Source organism: Colossoma macropomum, unplaced genomic scaffold, assembly GCF_904425465.1.
Source record: "Colossoma macropomum unplaced genomic scaffold, Colossoma_macropomum, whole genome shotgun sequence".
Taxonomy (NCBI): Eukaryota; Metazoa; Chordata; class Actinopteri; order Characiformes; family Serrasalmidae; genus Colossoma; species Colossoma macropomum.
The window spans coordinates 11,674,486-11,689,928 of NW_023494801.1; the positions used below are offsets into that span (position 1 = coordinate 11,674,486).

The following is a 15,443-nucleotide window of genomic DNA, read 5'->3' on the forward strand; positions in this document are numbered from 1 at the left end:
AACACAGGCAGTGTTACGGAATACAACGCAGCCAACAGGCTTCTAGGCTAAAGGCCACCTTTAACCCCAGAGACTAACTGTTCTTTCCACATATCTCTCTAATGTTCAGTCCCTCGATTAACATCCCTGGATTAAAATGAACTCAGACTGTCATCTACACCCAGAAAGAGATATTCAGGTAAAGAGAATAACACTCATTTTCACATGACAAATTTCCAACCTCTCTTTATTTCTTGTTACTGTGTCTTTAAGACTGATCTATGTAAATGATCTCTGTTTTGATTGGCTGTATGGTGCCTCATTCAATATGCAGTCCAGACTGAAACACTCCACATCGGTGCAGCACGAAAGGGTAGGGCTGAAGTTAACAACATTTGCGTAATAAATCAAACTCTTTAAGTAACTTTAACTCCAACTCAGTTTACCATGATATTGGCCCTTTAACAAAACAGCACAACACTTTCTCCATTAGCGAAATCCCACTTCATTTTCCTCAAATAAATACCAAAAACAGATGGTTCAAGCTAAAATCCAAAACTTCTTTTTGTTAAAGTGCCTGCACACAGTCTTCTTAGCTCTCCCAAAGTGATTATCTCAAAACAAACACTGAAAACAAAAATCACTTTGGGAGCATTAAAAACAGTGCGCACTTTAACGGAGAAAAGTTTCAGTTTTGGTTTTCTTTTTATTCCTAAGAGCACATTTTTGACTAAAATCGCTCTGAGCCGTTAGATGTGCAAAGAGTAAAGTTTCTGAAACTTTTTGTATTTCCGACCGATAAACTTTAACTCATTAGGAGTTGGTCAATTAGTAACAACTGCAACTTCAGGCAGAGAGAGAAAGAAGCCCAGACAGAAAGGAAGACAGAACAGAAAAGGAAAGATTAAAAAAGATGACAGGAGGAACCACCGAGGACGAATTAAACAGAGATAAGAAAGTAACAGAAACATGGGACAGGACATGAAGAGAACAAAAGAGAGCGAGAACAAGAGAGAGAGAGAGAGAGAAAGCGATGAATGTCTAGGGGGTCACATGAAGAGTTCAGACGTGTTTAAACAGCACCAACAGTCGATTCCAGCTCTACAGATGTGAGATTTTTACGCTTGAAAAACATTTATTTTGAAATAAAAATGAGTGCATATTTCTCTGAATATTATAGTGAGCTATAACAATTCAGAACTGACACTGTTTACATGAACACTTCTTTACAATTACAGAACAATTTCAGAAAGAAAGATAGACAGACAGAAGGAAAGAAAGACAGATAGATATAGAAACAGGTAGGCAGACAGAACATGAAAAGAAAGAAAGCAAGAAACAAAAAAAAAACAAGCAAAGAAAGCAAGAAAGAAAAAGACAGCTAGAAACAGATAGAATATCAAAAGAAAGCAAGAAAAAAGACAGAAAAAAGCAAGAAGGAAAGAAAAAGAAAGACAGATAGAAAGATGGAACATCGAAAGAAAAAAGCAAGAAAGATAGAAAAATAGCAAGGAAGAAAGAAAGCAAGCAAGAAAAAAAGATGAGAGAAGAAAAAAGAAAAAGAAAAAGACAGACAGAAAGACAGACAGAATATGATCAAAGAAAGGAAGGAAGGACGGAAGAAAGGAAGGATGGAAGGAAGGAAGGATAGAAGGCAGGAAGGTAAAGAGAAAAAAGGAAGAAAGAAAGAGAGCCAAAAGAAAATAGGGAAGGACAGACACAAAAAAGGACAGACAGACAGAAGGAAGGATGGAAGGAAGGATGGGCGGAAGGATGAAAGAAAAGACGAAAGAAAGAAAGAAAGTTTGAGCGGTGTGAGAGGGAAAGTGCTGTCATTAAGATCAGGGCTGAGTGAGTCATGCAGCGTTTTAACTAGGAGCCACATTCAGGTCCTGCTGGATGATCTGCTCAGCTGTGAGGAACCACAACCTAAATTATGGATTTAGTCTGGAATGCTACTTTAAAGAGGAAGAGAAACGGGAATGAAAAGAGGAATGGAGTATAAAGGAAAGGAGAGGGAGACGGCGAGAGGACAGGAGAACGAGCCGCTAAGACAGTGACATTAACACTGATCATTGATTCTCCTCACTAGAGGAGAGTGAGACATTAGAGAACTATAAAAGGCTCTGACGAGCGCGGGTGCGTGTGTGCGTGTGCGCGTGGGGCCGTTATACGCCGTTCAGTCACTCTGGAGAACAGAGCCTTTTAACCGCCTTCACTATTGAACAAATGACATCTCATTAGCTGCCTCACCATGGCTTTGATCAGACTGATAGATCGTTAAGTGATCAGACACGCTGACGGGCAGAGTCATGTGCTCTCGGCCCCTGAGGACGGACAGCACTTTGAAGAAAAAGAACACAGCAATGAGGCCGCATGGTGGCCCCGTCAAGAAAGTGAGCTAAAAACAGGTGATGAAAGACAAAGATTTAGATTTAGTTCTCTAAGACTTCCGTCAGGCTGCACAAGGACATTCAGAATCAGCACAAAGAGCACGAGACCACCACTGCAGCGTTTAGCCTTCCCCTGCCCTACACATCATCCAGAGATTCAGTTTTAAAGGCCCCGTATCCCACATCCTTCCTGCATGTTACCGTGTTTTATATCACTATGACAAGAAAGTACTATGCTGTCTTTATTGCGAGATGCAACAAGGTCCAGACTAACGCTGTCCTGAGGCCGATAAAAATAACACTTAATGATTGTAAAATCATGAATGTGTCAGCTGTTCACACCCACCCTAAATCCAGTTGTGCTTAATCCTGAACTGTTTTTAATTCACTTTAAAAGGAGCATTTCATATCTCTGACACCAGCATAATGCTAATTTCCATTAGCCCATCAATGAGAACGCCTATGCAAGAGTAGCATTAAGCTAATAACTGTGTCCATGTTTTTAGCTTAATGTTAATTTTCATTAGCCCATCAATGGGAATTCCTATGCAAGATTAGCGTTAAACTAATAGCTGGGTCCACGTTTTTAAGATTACTGCTAATTTCCATAATCCCATCGACGGAAACTCCCATGCAAGATTAGCATTAAGATAACAGCTGTGTCCACGTTTTTTATCTTAATGCTAATTTCCATTAGCCCATTGATGGGAATTCCTGTGCGAGATTCATATACATGCTCTACCCTAAACACTGGCAATTAAAGTTTGCAACAGGGACTAAGGTAACATTTTTACTCTGTTGGAGTTTTACAGTCTTTCTGTAATCTGATCGTCTACAGTCCTATTGACAGACTGCTGTTAAGTGCTTGCTGTGCACAGTGAATAGCCAATGAGGTCATAACGCGCCCAGGCATTTCACCCTTTCAGACCCAAAATGTGTTCCAGGGCACACAATATGATTGTGCTCTATTCTTATTCTAGGCAGCCATAAATGGTGAATCACATGCGAATAATTGTTTATAGTTGTTGTTTACTAGCTAATTCTGATTCCAGTTACAATCCAAGCTGATTCAGAAGACATTAAAAACATTTCAGTATTCAGACATAATAATATTAATAGTTACTGCAAGAAATCACACAAACACAATCAGAAATTACAGAGATTTGTTTTGTATTTCTGGTATGCAGTTCATTACAAAGAACTCAGTGACGCTTTAAAACATAAAACAGAGCTTTTGAGACGCATACTAACATAAATCCTGTATACACATAAATGCATTTATAGACCATAGACATGTTTTCATGCAATGTGTGAGAGTGTATGGGTGTGTGCACGAGTGCTAAGCATGTATTCATGTCTTGCCATCTGACATTTGTTGTTTTTGAATAATATGGCAGTTAAAAAATTCAAGAGAGAAATATAACAAAGCAGTTTTATTTTCCTTTTGGGACTTTCTACTGACATAGATTTGTGGGATGGTTCTGAAAAAAAGTTAGCCTACATCCCTGGGATGCACGGTGACAGTTTGAGTGAGCGAGTGCACATATACATTGCACAATTCACATTGCTTTGCAAATGATTATTGATTAGATTCATCAGAGTAATGTACGTTACAAACCATGTTATTACAAAGTTGTTACTGAATAATGACATTGGCTGCAACATTAGGCATAAATCAACAATGAATAACTTGCTTGTAAACCACAGAACTATTATATAGTTCCTCTGAATGTAAAGGAAGGTGACTGGAATAATATAGATTTGCTGCCAAGCTTGTTGTCACTGCACGAAATTAAAAATGCTACTATGCCAAAGCATTCAAAGATTATCCTGTTCAGAAATAATGAAAGAACACTGACTGAGGCAGAGTTGTGTAACCCCAGTTGCATATGGGGGGGGCAGAGAGCGAAAGAGCGAGAGCGAGAGAGAGAGAGAGAGAGAGAGAGAGAGAGAGAGAGAGAGAGAGAGAGAGAGAAACAAAGTGTCAAACTCATTTCTCTCTCTCATGCAAACACACTTTTCTTGTGCTGAGCAGCCTTGAGACACACACACACACACACACACACACACACACACACACACACACACACACACACACACACCCCTCCACATGGCTGCCGCGTGTGGACGGCGAGAGATCAAAGATTTTGCAGATGGCTTAACGAGCTGTTAAAAACATGACAGCGGGAGGCCGACAGACAGACAGAGAGAGATAGACACAGAGAGAGAGAAAGAGACAGAAAGAGGGAGAGAGAGGGAGTGAGAGGGAGAGAGAGAGAGGGAGGAAAGAGAGAAGGAGGAGAGAGACAGAAAAGATTTACAGAGACAGAGTATGAGAGAGCACGAAGCAGTAGAGGAAAGAAAGAAAGAGAAGAACGAGAAGAACAGAGCAAGAGAGAGCAAGAGAGACAGAGGGAACGGAAGGAGAGAGAGACAGAAAAAGAGGTGTACATGGAGAGAGTGAACAAGGGGAGTGAGAGAGTGACAGAGAGAAAGTTTAAAAGCGAGAGAGGATGGAGGGAATGTAAGGAGGTTGTTGTTTGAATGATGAAGAGAACAGAGCACTCAGTAAGACAGAAGTGTAGAAAACGAGTGAGCAGAAATCCCCCAGAGGAGAACACCCATATGCACACACACACACACACACACACACACACACACACACAGGAGAGACTTGTTAAAGCACTGTTTGCTTTTTTTACATGATGAAGTCTATTATCTACAACGTTAATTATATTTAAATGATTTGCCATGTTATCAGACAACATAAGAAACTGGGCTGTCCAGTTTAATGACCATACTCACTTGCTCACACAGTGATAGAACAGCAGGTCTCTCTTACAAACAAAACACATACAGAAACACTGAGGCACAAACGCATTTTACTAGCTGTGTCCATCAGGCTCTGCTTCCAGTAAGAGAAAATTTTCACTGCTGAGGTCTAATTTAATCTCCATTTTTCTTTTTATGGAGCTCATCTGTGTAAGAGAAGAAAAGCGGTAAGATGTAAACAGGGTTCTGCTTTCTTGGTGGTGGTCAGAAATGCAAGAACACATCAAAACTGAGGACACGGCCTGAACACCTTCCTCGTAGTACAGTTTAACGTGCAGGAGCTCCAAAACCGTTTACAGTTATGCTCTCACCTCCGGCACGGAGAACCTAACATCACTTGAGTAGGATATTAAAAACTAAGTGAATGATGTTCGTCACATTCACAGTATGAACACATGATGGTAGAGACAACATGATACACCTCCTTTTTCATTACCAAAGCTTATACTGAAACCTTGAATAGATGGATACGAATAACAATCCAATATTTTTCATTTACAAGTTTGTATAATACTAAGCCAAAAAATGAAAAAACTGGCAGACAAACAGACAAACAAATAAACAAACGGCGAGATAGACAAACTAAAACAGATGGACAAGCAAATAAATAAACAGAAGACAGGCGGACAGACAAAGGAGCGAGCTTGATAGCTCAATTATGACTGCTATGTTAGCTTTCACACAGCAAGCTTTTGCTTACTAATTCTCTCTGACTCAAAACGAGAGAAAGAGACTGTAGGGGAACCCAGGTTTGTTAAAACTGTGTGGGCTGTGTTTAAAGACAACTAAATTATTAAATTAGGTGTCTTTTTTAATTGAAGCACTTCATTTAAGGCATTCAGACTGCACATAAAAGTGGCCCAAATCTGATCTTTTTCTTCATATGTGATGTGTGTGGCACTGTGAACAGAAAACAGTGAATGACAATTCAGATTTGAGACACTTTCATATGCAGTGCTGAAATCCAATACATATCAGATACATGTTCTGTCTGAACCTCATGTCTGAATTCACATGAGAACTGATCCTTTAAGCAACGTCATCAAAATACCTGTTACTATGGTTGTGCTTCACGTCTTTCGTTTTGGAAGAAGACGACAAGCAGGGCAGTGTACACAAATAAGCAAAGTGCTTTACAGTGAAAGAAATCAAACTAACAGTTATGCAAAATCTTGCTAGCATTCTTGTTCCTGACAGGTAAAAGAAAGAAATTGAGCTTCCTTTCACTGACTGATCAGCTTTCACAATTAAAACCAGCACAGAACTCCACTTTTGTTTTCTATAAACAGCTCATTCTGACAGTGTGAAAGGAGTAGACACGAGCCTATAGATCAGAGTTAGATCAACGGTTCCTAAACCAGGCCTCAGGCCCCCGAAACAGTCCACATTTTTTCTTCATTCCTATGTGTTACGAGTTGTGTTAGAGCAAAAATGTGTAGCATCTGGGGGGCCTTGAAGATTGGGTTGGGAACCACCGAATTAGACCAGTTACAGACCAAACACCCCATGTGCTACACACTGGACAATACAACATCACAACAGAACTGTCAGTCTGCCACAGTACGTTCAGCATTCAATCCTCAAGCCAGAAAGAGGGAATATTCTGGTCTTTCTGGACAACAACAAGCCTGGAATTCAATTTACAGAAAATAGTCGCAATTTAAATCGCTATCACAATATTGGTAGGAAAAATCACAATTAGATATTTTCCACAAATTGTTTAGCCCCACTCACAGGTGCATTGCTGTATTAAAAAAACCCAGCAATCTGTCTGTCCCTAATCTCAACCCCAACCATTGTAATCTATAAACCTTATCATAAACGTAACCTTAAGTGTAACCCAACAGCATTTTTGGAAAATGAAAACACCAAAAACCATGACCTTCCATGACCTTTGACCCCTGTTCTCTGGACCAAAGTGGTGGGTTAAAAGCCAGCGGCTGTCATGGTATAAGTAGGGCTTTAGTGGGTAACCAGCACATCTGTGAAAGTAGCATTAATGCAGAATACAATCTGCCGTCTTTTTCAGAGACGTCCATATTTATTTCAATTGACGTCATCACTAAGCCACATTCTGCATGTATTACAACAGCAAGCCTGCCTGCAGTCCAGAACTGACCCATTGAAAACATGTGTCTTATTAAGCTAAAAATACAACAACAAAGGGTGTGTACAGTTTCACAACTAAAGATTTATCAAAGAATGGCAAAAAATTCCACTTTCAAAACTGGATCCGTTTGTGTTTTCACAGTTCCTAAACATTTATTTAGAGCTTCTAAATGTGATGTAACGCAGTGGTAAAATGGTATTTTCATACTATTTTCAAATTAATACGTGTCAAACAATTATCTAATCACTGCTTTTTGATTTTCTTTTGCATTTTACATACTTTTACTCAAATTTCCTAAAACAGCTGGTCCTCACAAAGAAATTAGTTCTAGTTTTAGGCAATCAGAAGCGTAGGTAACCCAAAGTTTACCGCATTTGCAGAGCTCTGGCGTCCTGTAGGGCTGGTGAGCGGTGGCACTTCACGATGGACAGGTGGCTCCAGAATGTATCACAAGAGACTAGAAAACAGTTTATGCAATTTTTCTGATCTCTGAATCATTACTTCGGAGAAATGCCGTCTGTGTAATGGATCACAGCTCAAGCGACACTCCAACACGGCCATGTTACGCGGGGCATGGCTCGTTCTTTAAATGGTATGCCAGACTCAGAAACTGCTGTTACTCAGCTCTGTGGGCACTTGTTTTCAATGAATCGTTCCAAGAGTGACCTCTCAGAGTTAAAATAGGCAAACCACCCCCATACCGCTGACGACAAGGGACCTTTTCTGTCTATGGCTTCTTCAGCTGTCGCTCTCGCTGGTCAGATCATCGAATTTACAGCCGGTTTCCGTTTCTGATCCACACTCACCCACTCAGCCGGAGCACAGACGACACATGTGCTGACCACCGCCCAGCAGGCTCAGTGACCCATGACCCTCAACACTTAATCATAGGGCTCCACAGTATGGAAAAAAAAAATCCCATTTAGATTATACTGCTACATACTGCGATAGCAACATTCCTTGCAATATATGTAACAAAGTTAAAGACTGGCCTGAATCATTCTGAAAATTATTAACCACTAGTGGATCACATGAAAACTTCTGATTCAACAAAACACTCATGTGAAACGTGACATTATTCAGGATGATCATAACACACAATGAAAATATGGCAGTCGTTTGCAATTTCTAGGGACGCAACTTTGTCCCTTATAATGCTTCTGATATCTGAACTCAGCGTATCAGCCAAGTACTAACCCAACATCAGTGCCTCCGAAATCACTTGTGTTTTGGCACTTGAGAAAAGTCTGTTTAAAAAGCTATTTATCGAGGTAGATAACTTCAAACAACATTATCAAAATAAGTAGTGATTTTATTTATGTAAGCATTTTCATTCAACCATTTCCAAACCTCTCCTTGAGGATAGCTGTTATAATTTGCAATCATCCAATACTTGCTTTGGCTAATCAATAGTTCATTATGTTAAATCAAATGCAGGTAATGGAATTTGTCAAATCAATGTGATGGCTGGGGGCATCCAGGAAAAACCTAAAACCAAACTTTGCCTTTTAAACTAGCTCACAAAATATAAACTACTCTTACAAAAACAACTGTATAGAAATCTATAGGCACTATTCCTTGGCCCAGTGTGAAGTTAAATGAATGCTTTACATTCAGTCACATATGAACTGTTTTAACATAAATTAACTGAATATAAATGACTTCCTAATCAGTCACAATTACACTTCTTGAAAATGTAGAACTTGGTGTGTTCATATGTATAGTTTACTCTATACATATGTTTACTAAAAATAATTCTGATGATGCGACCCCACACATTTGACAACACTGTGCACACGTAACAACACTGGCAGCCTCGAGGGGAAAGAGCAGAAAGTTCACTCCTCTCTCTCTGCACTCTCACCAGCATCTCAGACTCAACCACAACTACAATGTGGTTCTTAGAAGTTCCTTCAGCATTATTTTATTTAATATTGTTTGTAGAAAAACTGTATTGTATGTAGAAAAAGTCTTTATTTACTAATTAATATTTTATGGTAAAATTTTTACATTTAAAAAAATACTAGAATTTCCCTAAACCTTACTGGTGTATTCATTATTACTGCAGGTTTAAAATGAGTTTTAAGATAAACACTGTCGGTCATCCAAAAATGTGAACTAAAAATGATCAACAAAAAGCCTTTTCAAAATGATTTATATTTCATTTTCATTTATCCATCTTAATAGCCGTCATCCAGGCCCAAGAGCAGTATGAAGAGAACAGACAACTTGTTCTCATTATCTACTACCACAGCACAGTGTAGCGACTCTATTACACATACACAACTACAGCTTCTCCAGACACTCTCCAACATGCCATCCAAATACCTCAGACTCATCACATTCTCACACACAGAATCAATTTCAGAGGAATTCTCAGACCACATGCTGGCGACTGCCCCGCTTCATGAATATTCATCAAACTCATTACCACACAAGTGGGGAAACAAGTGATATTTTAGAGCGAGCGAGCGAGAGAGAGAAAAAGAGAGAGAGCACAAGGGAGTGAGAGAGTGAGAAAGAGGTTTCTGAGACAGACAAAAAAAAGTCAGTAGTGTCATATTAAAAAAAATAAAAAAACTATAAAAACAAAATATTTATCGTTTCACATACTGTACTGCACCAAATCCTATTAAACATGACTAATTAAGCTCTCTCTGTAATGAAACATGCATTTGGTCAGTGTTTATACACAGAAAAGCATACCGTGACACACCAGGACACAATTTATCACAATAATGATAAATATTGTCATACTGCGCAGTTCTAGGACATTTTCTCAACACATGATCCGCATATTTTGACATACAGACACAATGCACTACTAGTGCTGACATTATCCATGATATGTTAGAAAGGCTTTCGGTTTATCACCATTAAAAATTATCACAATAAGAAAATATCACCTTCACAAATGTAGTAAGATCAATAAAATACAGAGATTTTAGTACAGCAGCCCAGCATCCCCTAAACATTCACTTCTTCTTGGACTACGATAAATACATCATCAAATATTGGTTTGAAATATCAGTCAAAGCTAAACATCTGCCCAATTAAGAGACTATTTTAAAGCAAATACGTGCTGATTCTGCATTCTTACAATAAGTAAGCCTTCGTAACAACCAATATATTATGGATGCTCAGCGCAGATGTTGTCAGTCAAATCTAAACATCTGTCTGATGCAGATAATCTTTATAAAAGCAATTATCTGCTGATATATAATTTCAGACATCATTTCACATCCCTACAATAAACATGTAGGCTACATCCGTACATCTGAAATCAAATCTGCATCTATCATGGCATTTAAATGTCCCTACAGAGATGCCATTCATACAATTAAATTTTAAAATCCTGCACCGAAATGATTCAAATGCAAAACCAGCTTTAAGGAGGCTGCACATGAGGAGCATCCAGGTTCATTATTTGCCTTTTGTCTAGGCTAAACAGCTTATTAGCGAAGGTGTTTTGGTGATCTGAGCTCAGCTTCACTAATTATCCTGCAGAAAACCACCTCCCAGCACTTAATCTTCCAGAAGTGTCAGTAACAAGAGGTTAAACAGGGGACGCACAGCTCCTTCACAGCTGTCACAGGTTTCACTTTGTTTTAATGTGTATCAATACGTTCACCTCGCTCAGCTAACACTGTGCACCACAGCAGTGTGTGAAAACAGTGTGTGTTCAACGCAGCTACCAAACACTCAGCAAAACACAATTTACTCAGGCACCCGCAGCAATGCAGCAGACGTCTTCTTCCATTCGGTTCCTGGGCTGAACATAATCCAGCTTTTTTCTAAAAGTTTTCAGGATGTGTGGGGAAATTATTCTCTCTCTCTTCTACAATGTTTCCTGCTCTTGCTGCCAGGTTGGCAGCAAACAAATGCCGCTGGAAGAGGAAATGCAGAGCTGCACTGATACCCGGCCTTCATTACACTGGAGCGGTCAGACTACAAGCTGTAAAAAAGTAGACATACAAATTATTGCACCCTAAGGTGGGAGACAGGGCAAAAATGAATCATCACGATACTTCAAGATGTTTATGTAATACACAGTTCATCACCATGTTTGGTGTTTCTAAGGTTTGTGAACAAGAATAAACTAAAATCCACATTTTAAAAAAACTATGAAAAACAATGGGCATGCAGATATAATCAACATTAGCCAAAATAAACTGCTGTTCACTGATGTTTATATCACAGAGGTCTAGAAAAGGGCATTTTAACTATTTTGCTATTTGAATCATCTTTTACTTTCAGATTCACGCTGTATTCAAAATAAATTAGTAATCAATTTTTTTTTCCAATTTACGAACGAATAGCCCAAAGGGAACACTTTAATGCCTATTTTATGTAAACCACATAAAATTAGAAACATAGAGAATAACATGGTAAATACAGTATTTTAACTTTGTATGAGAAAGTTTACCAGTGAGCACAAGAGGTGATCCGTACTTGGTTGCCTATTGATCTGTCTGTGTTTGAGGTGTAAATGATTTAACATAACACATACATAATGACTACATAATAACTAGAGCCTGACCATCAGAAGGTATATAATATCAGCTAAAATTTTATTTGAATTGCCAATGACAGGGCAAAATATCAGACAGCTTTATGGAGCCCAAAATGACTCACTTCTTGTTTAATTATATTACAGCGATACAGACTGAACTGGTAAATTTGAACACAAAAACACTGTCATGATTAAAATGATAGAAATATGTAATATCCAAGCCTAACTTTTAATTAAAAAAAAAATAATAAATAACCCTACAAACTCTACAGGTCACTCCTAGAGATGCACAAATCGGAATCAGCACATTTTTGCTTAAAGCGTGAAACTGGCAAACGGACAATTTATTGTTCTTGCTTTGGCAAATTTGTGTTTGCTGTTCGCAAATTTGGGTAGGGAAGTGCATGAACTCTGTATCTGAATGCTGCTATAACTGCTATAACAAACTGCTGTGGTATAATTTGAATTACTCATTATACCAAATAGCCAGTTGCCTCTTACTTATTATTGAAATCGGCAACTGACTTAAAATTGGAAAAACTTCAAATACCAGTTTTGGCCTGTTAGAGAGCAAATGGTGTTATTTATATTGAGATTTTGGCTAATAGAAAATACTGGAAATGTGAGCTTTGTATTAAAAAGGGGGCTAACAAAAACCAGCAATAAAAATGTATGATTGGTGAATTCCTAGTCACTCTACCCTCAATGCTACAATATTTATCATTTTAGTCTATGGGTTTCTGTTTGAGTTTAAGAAGTGTAACATTTGACTAATGGAAAAAATAGCATAAAATATTACAATGAATCATTAAATAATGATATTCAATATACTTGTTTCCAGACACTCCTTGCAATTCAATATTGAACACAGTCAAATATCACAGTCATCATCAAATAATACACAACAGCAGACTTTTGTGTAATATTTCTTCTAAAGAATTAGTAAACAATAAACAGTCCTGTGCCCACAGTCTGTTACATGTGTATTTAGACTCCACATTTGCCTAAGCACGGCAGACGGAGTGCAAATAGAATACACAACAAACATTTTATGGTAAATAAAGATTGAATATCAGCAGGCACTGAGCTCAAAAGTGTTCAGTGAACAATCCAACACATATTGCTCTCTCTCCTTCTTTCCCCAAAACCAAAAAGCCAATTTCACAACCATATGAACTATCGATTTCACTCAGCCAATGCTCTATACCTCTATCTCTCTCTCTCTCTCCTGCTCCGCTCATACAATTACTTTTTACTTTGCTCACCTGACTCTGGAAAGTAGCTGTGCATCGGCTTCTTTTAACCTGAACTCTATTTACCACAGATCAGTGTCTAATGGCCGAGAAGCACCTGGACCTGATCACACTGAAGCTCAGCCACAGAAGACCTCAGCTTTGCACCACCCAGCCTGCTCAGTGTACCAAAACCACACACACACACACACACACACACACACACACACACACACCAAAAGGTTAAAGCTAAAACTGAAATGCCAACCATTCTGCATATCTGCCAAAATCTGTCTTACCGCCGCACACGCAAAATGGTTAAAGCTACTAAAATGCCACTTATTCATATCTCCTGAAAATATCTTGCCCTTTCTTTTCCACAGTCACTCTTCTCTATTCCTCTCTCACTTTGGCTAGAGTCAAATGAAATACCATCCAGTCATATCTGCAACAATCTTCAGCGATTTACATTTACATGAATACTAATGAAGATATCATGCTAGACAGGCTGAAGGAAAAGAGACCAGTGTGCTTGTGTGTTTTGTTTTGGGAGCACAAACACAGAAAGGAAAGAGGAAATGTTTACACCTTCACTCCAACACTGTAAGATGCCATGAAAAGATAAGCTATAGGAAAAATATCTAACTGCAATTTTTCTGACTATTATTGCAACTTTGGTTCAAATTGTTATTATTTTTGTAAATTAAGGTTCAGGCCTGTTTTTTTTTTTTGCCAAGAAGACCAGACTATCCATTTTTTTGGCTTAAGGCTTGATCCTAGAATGTACTGTGCCAGAAAGCCAGTAAGTTGTGGTTGTGATGTCACAACACATGGAGGTTCGGTTACCTTTGATTGGTCTAACTAATCTGCAGGCAGTTCACAAGTTCTGTTTTCTTAGGGTAAATTTCCCCTCTTACCAGTTAGGACAACTTTCTTGATAATGTAGACACTAAAAATTGCAGCTCTTGCTATTCGAAAATTGCACTCTTATGTTGCGATTTCGATACAAAAACTGTTAATCTTTCAGCCTTGCTGTAAAATAGGATTAGTGGTATCCACTTGTTTCTCACTGTCAAACCATCCTCAAATATTACTGTGGCATCCAGTATAACCGGGGGTTTAGCGTAAAAATTCTGTAAAGCGTTTACATCACTTCTGTGCCGTCTCATCCTGCGCCATTTCAAAACGGAAAATAATACAAAATTTTAGTTCGCTTACATGATCACCAAATAACTGATACAGCATACAATTTTCAAGCCATCATTCTTTGCTGGAGCTGCTAATAATGAGACAGGAGCTAACCAAGAGAGAGACGCTGGTTAGCATTAACTTAGCTAGCATGATAACAGCTCTGCTCACCGCAGAATGTTTGATTATGGCCAACTAAAACAAAGTCAGACAGGGATCCACAATGATATTGGTGTAACATCAGTATCTGCAGATAAATGCTTAACAAATGTTTAGATTTGACTAATATTTGATGACGTACTTGTACGTACATATGTAGCACGTCATGCGCTACCCCGGGCTCAAGGACAACACTGGAGGCAGGGTTCAGTGTTGCAGCAGCCATTTTCTTTATTTTCAGTCACCAAACAAACACAACAAATGAAACAAAACCAAAACCCAAAGCTGCGCTGGCCACTTTTCAGTGGCTTCAGCCTGGACTTTTCAGTCCTTTTCTCCCTCAAGCTTTTCAGTTCTTCACTCAGTCTCTCAGGCGGCCTCTCTCTCTCTCTCTGCTGAGAGGGAACAAGAGCTTGTTGCTCTGCCTCCCTGTCACCGCCCCCAATCCACAGCTCGTCCACCTGGATCAAAAGTGGCCTCACTGCAGGACCGGAGGCGGCGCCCAGGAGGTGGGGCTCAGGACTCGCACGCCGTTCCCCACTCACTCGTGGTGTTCCTCTCCCCACCGTCTCGACAGGCTTCGTCCCCGCTCAGAGTTCAGGCTCCGCCTTCCTGCCAGCTCTCGCAGCCATCATCGGGGCCCAGGGAACGGGCACACGCCATAACGTATTTATGTTAGTTAATACGCTAACCAACAAGCTAGCAACCCACATCTGCTACAGGCTGTTCAATAAAACAAGCAAAAAAAACTAGTTAACCAAGTTGAAAATCAAACAGCTATGTACCCAGCAGGGTCAAGGAAAAACATCACCAACAAAACTTAAACTCGGCCTGAAAAAATGTATAGCATAGTGGCATCCCTAATAACCAGTAACACTGATTTACATGAATGTTTATGGTCCTGAAAAGTTAAGGAAGACTGTTTTTGGTTTTGTTTCTGTTGCTATCAAAATATGATTAATTTTCCAGTTTTCATTCTCATTCCTCAAACTGCCAATAACACAGCAATACAAATACAAAACAAGTGGAGAAAAATC

The 15,443-nt window shown here is 39.1% G+C and overlaps 1 protein-coding gene across 2 annotated transcripts in view; it reads right to left on the bottom strand.

The window, feature by feature from the left end:
• The window catches only part of LOC118821828 (speckle type BTB/POZ protein), a 108,696-nt gene that overhangs the window by 81,778 nt on the left and 11,475 nt on the right, over window positions 1–15,443 (bottom strand). The window contains exon 1 of one of the 2 annotated variants that reach the window (XM_036590564.1): window positions 13,093–13,211. The exons of the other annotated variant lie outside the window; for it this stretch is intronic. The gene's annotated coding sequence lies outside the window, so the exon portion shown is untranslated. Of the gene's footprint in view, window positions 1–13,092; window positions 13,212–15,443 lie in introns of those variants that run through there. 2 annotated transcript variants of the gene reach the window in all.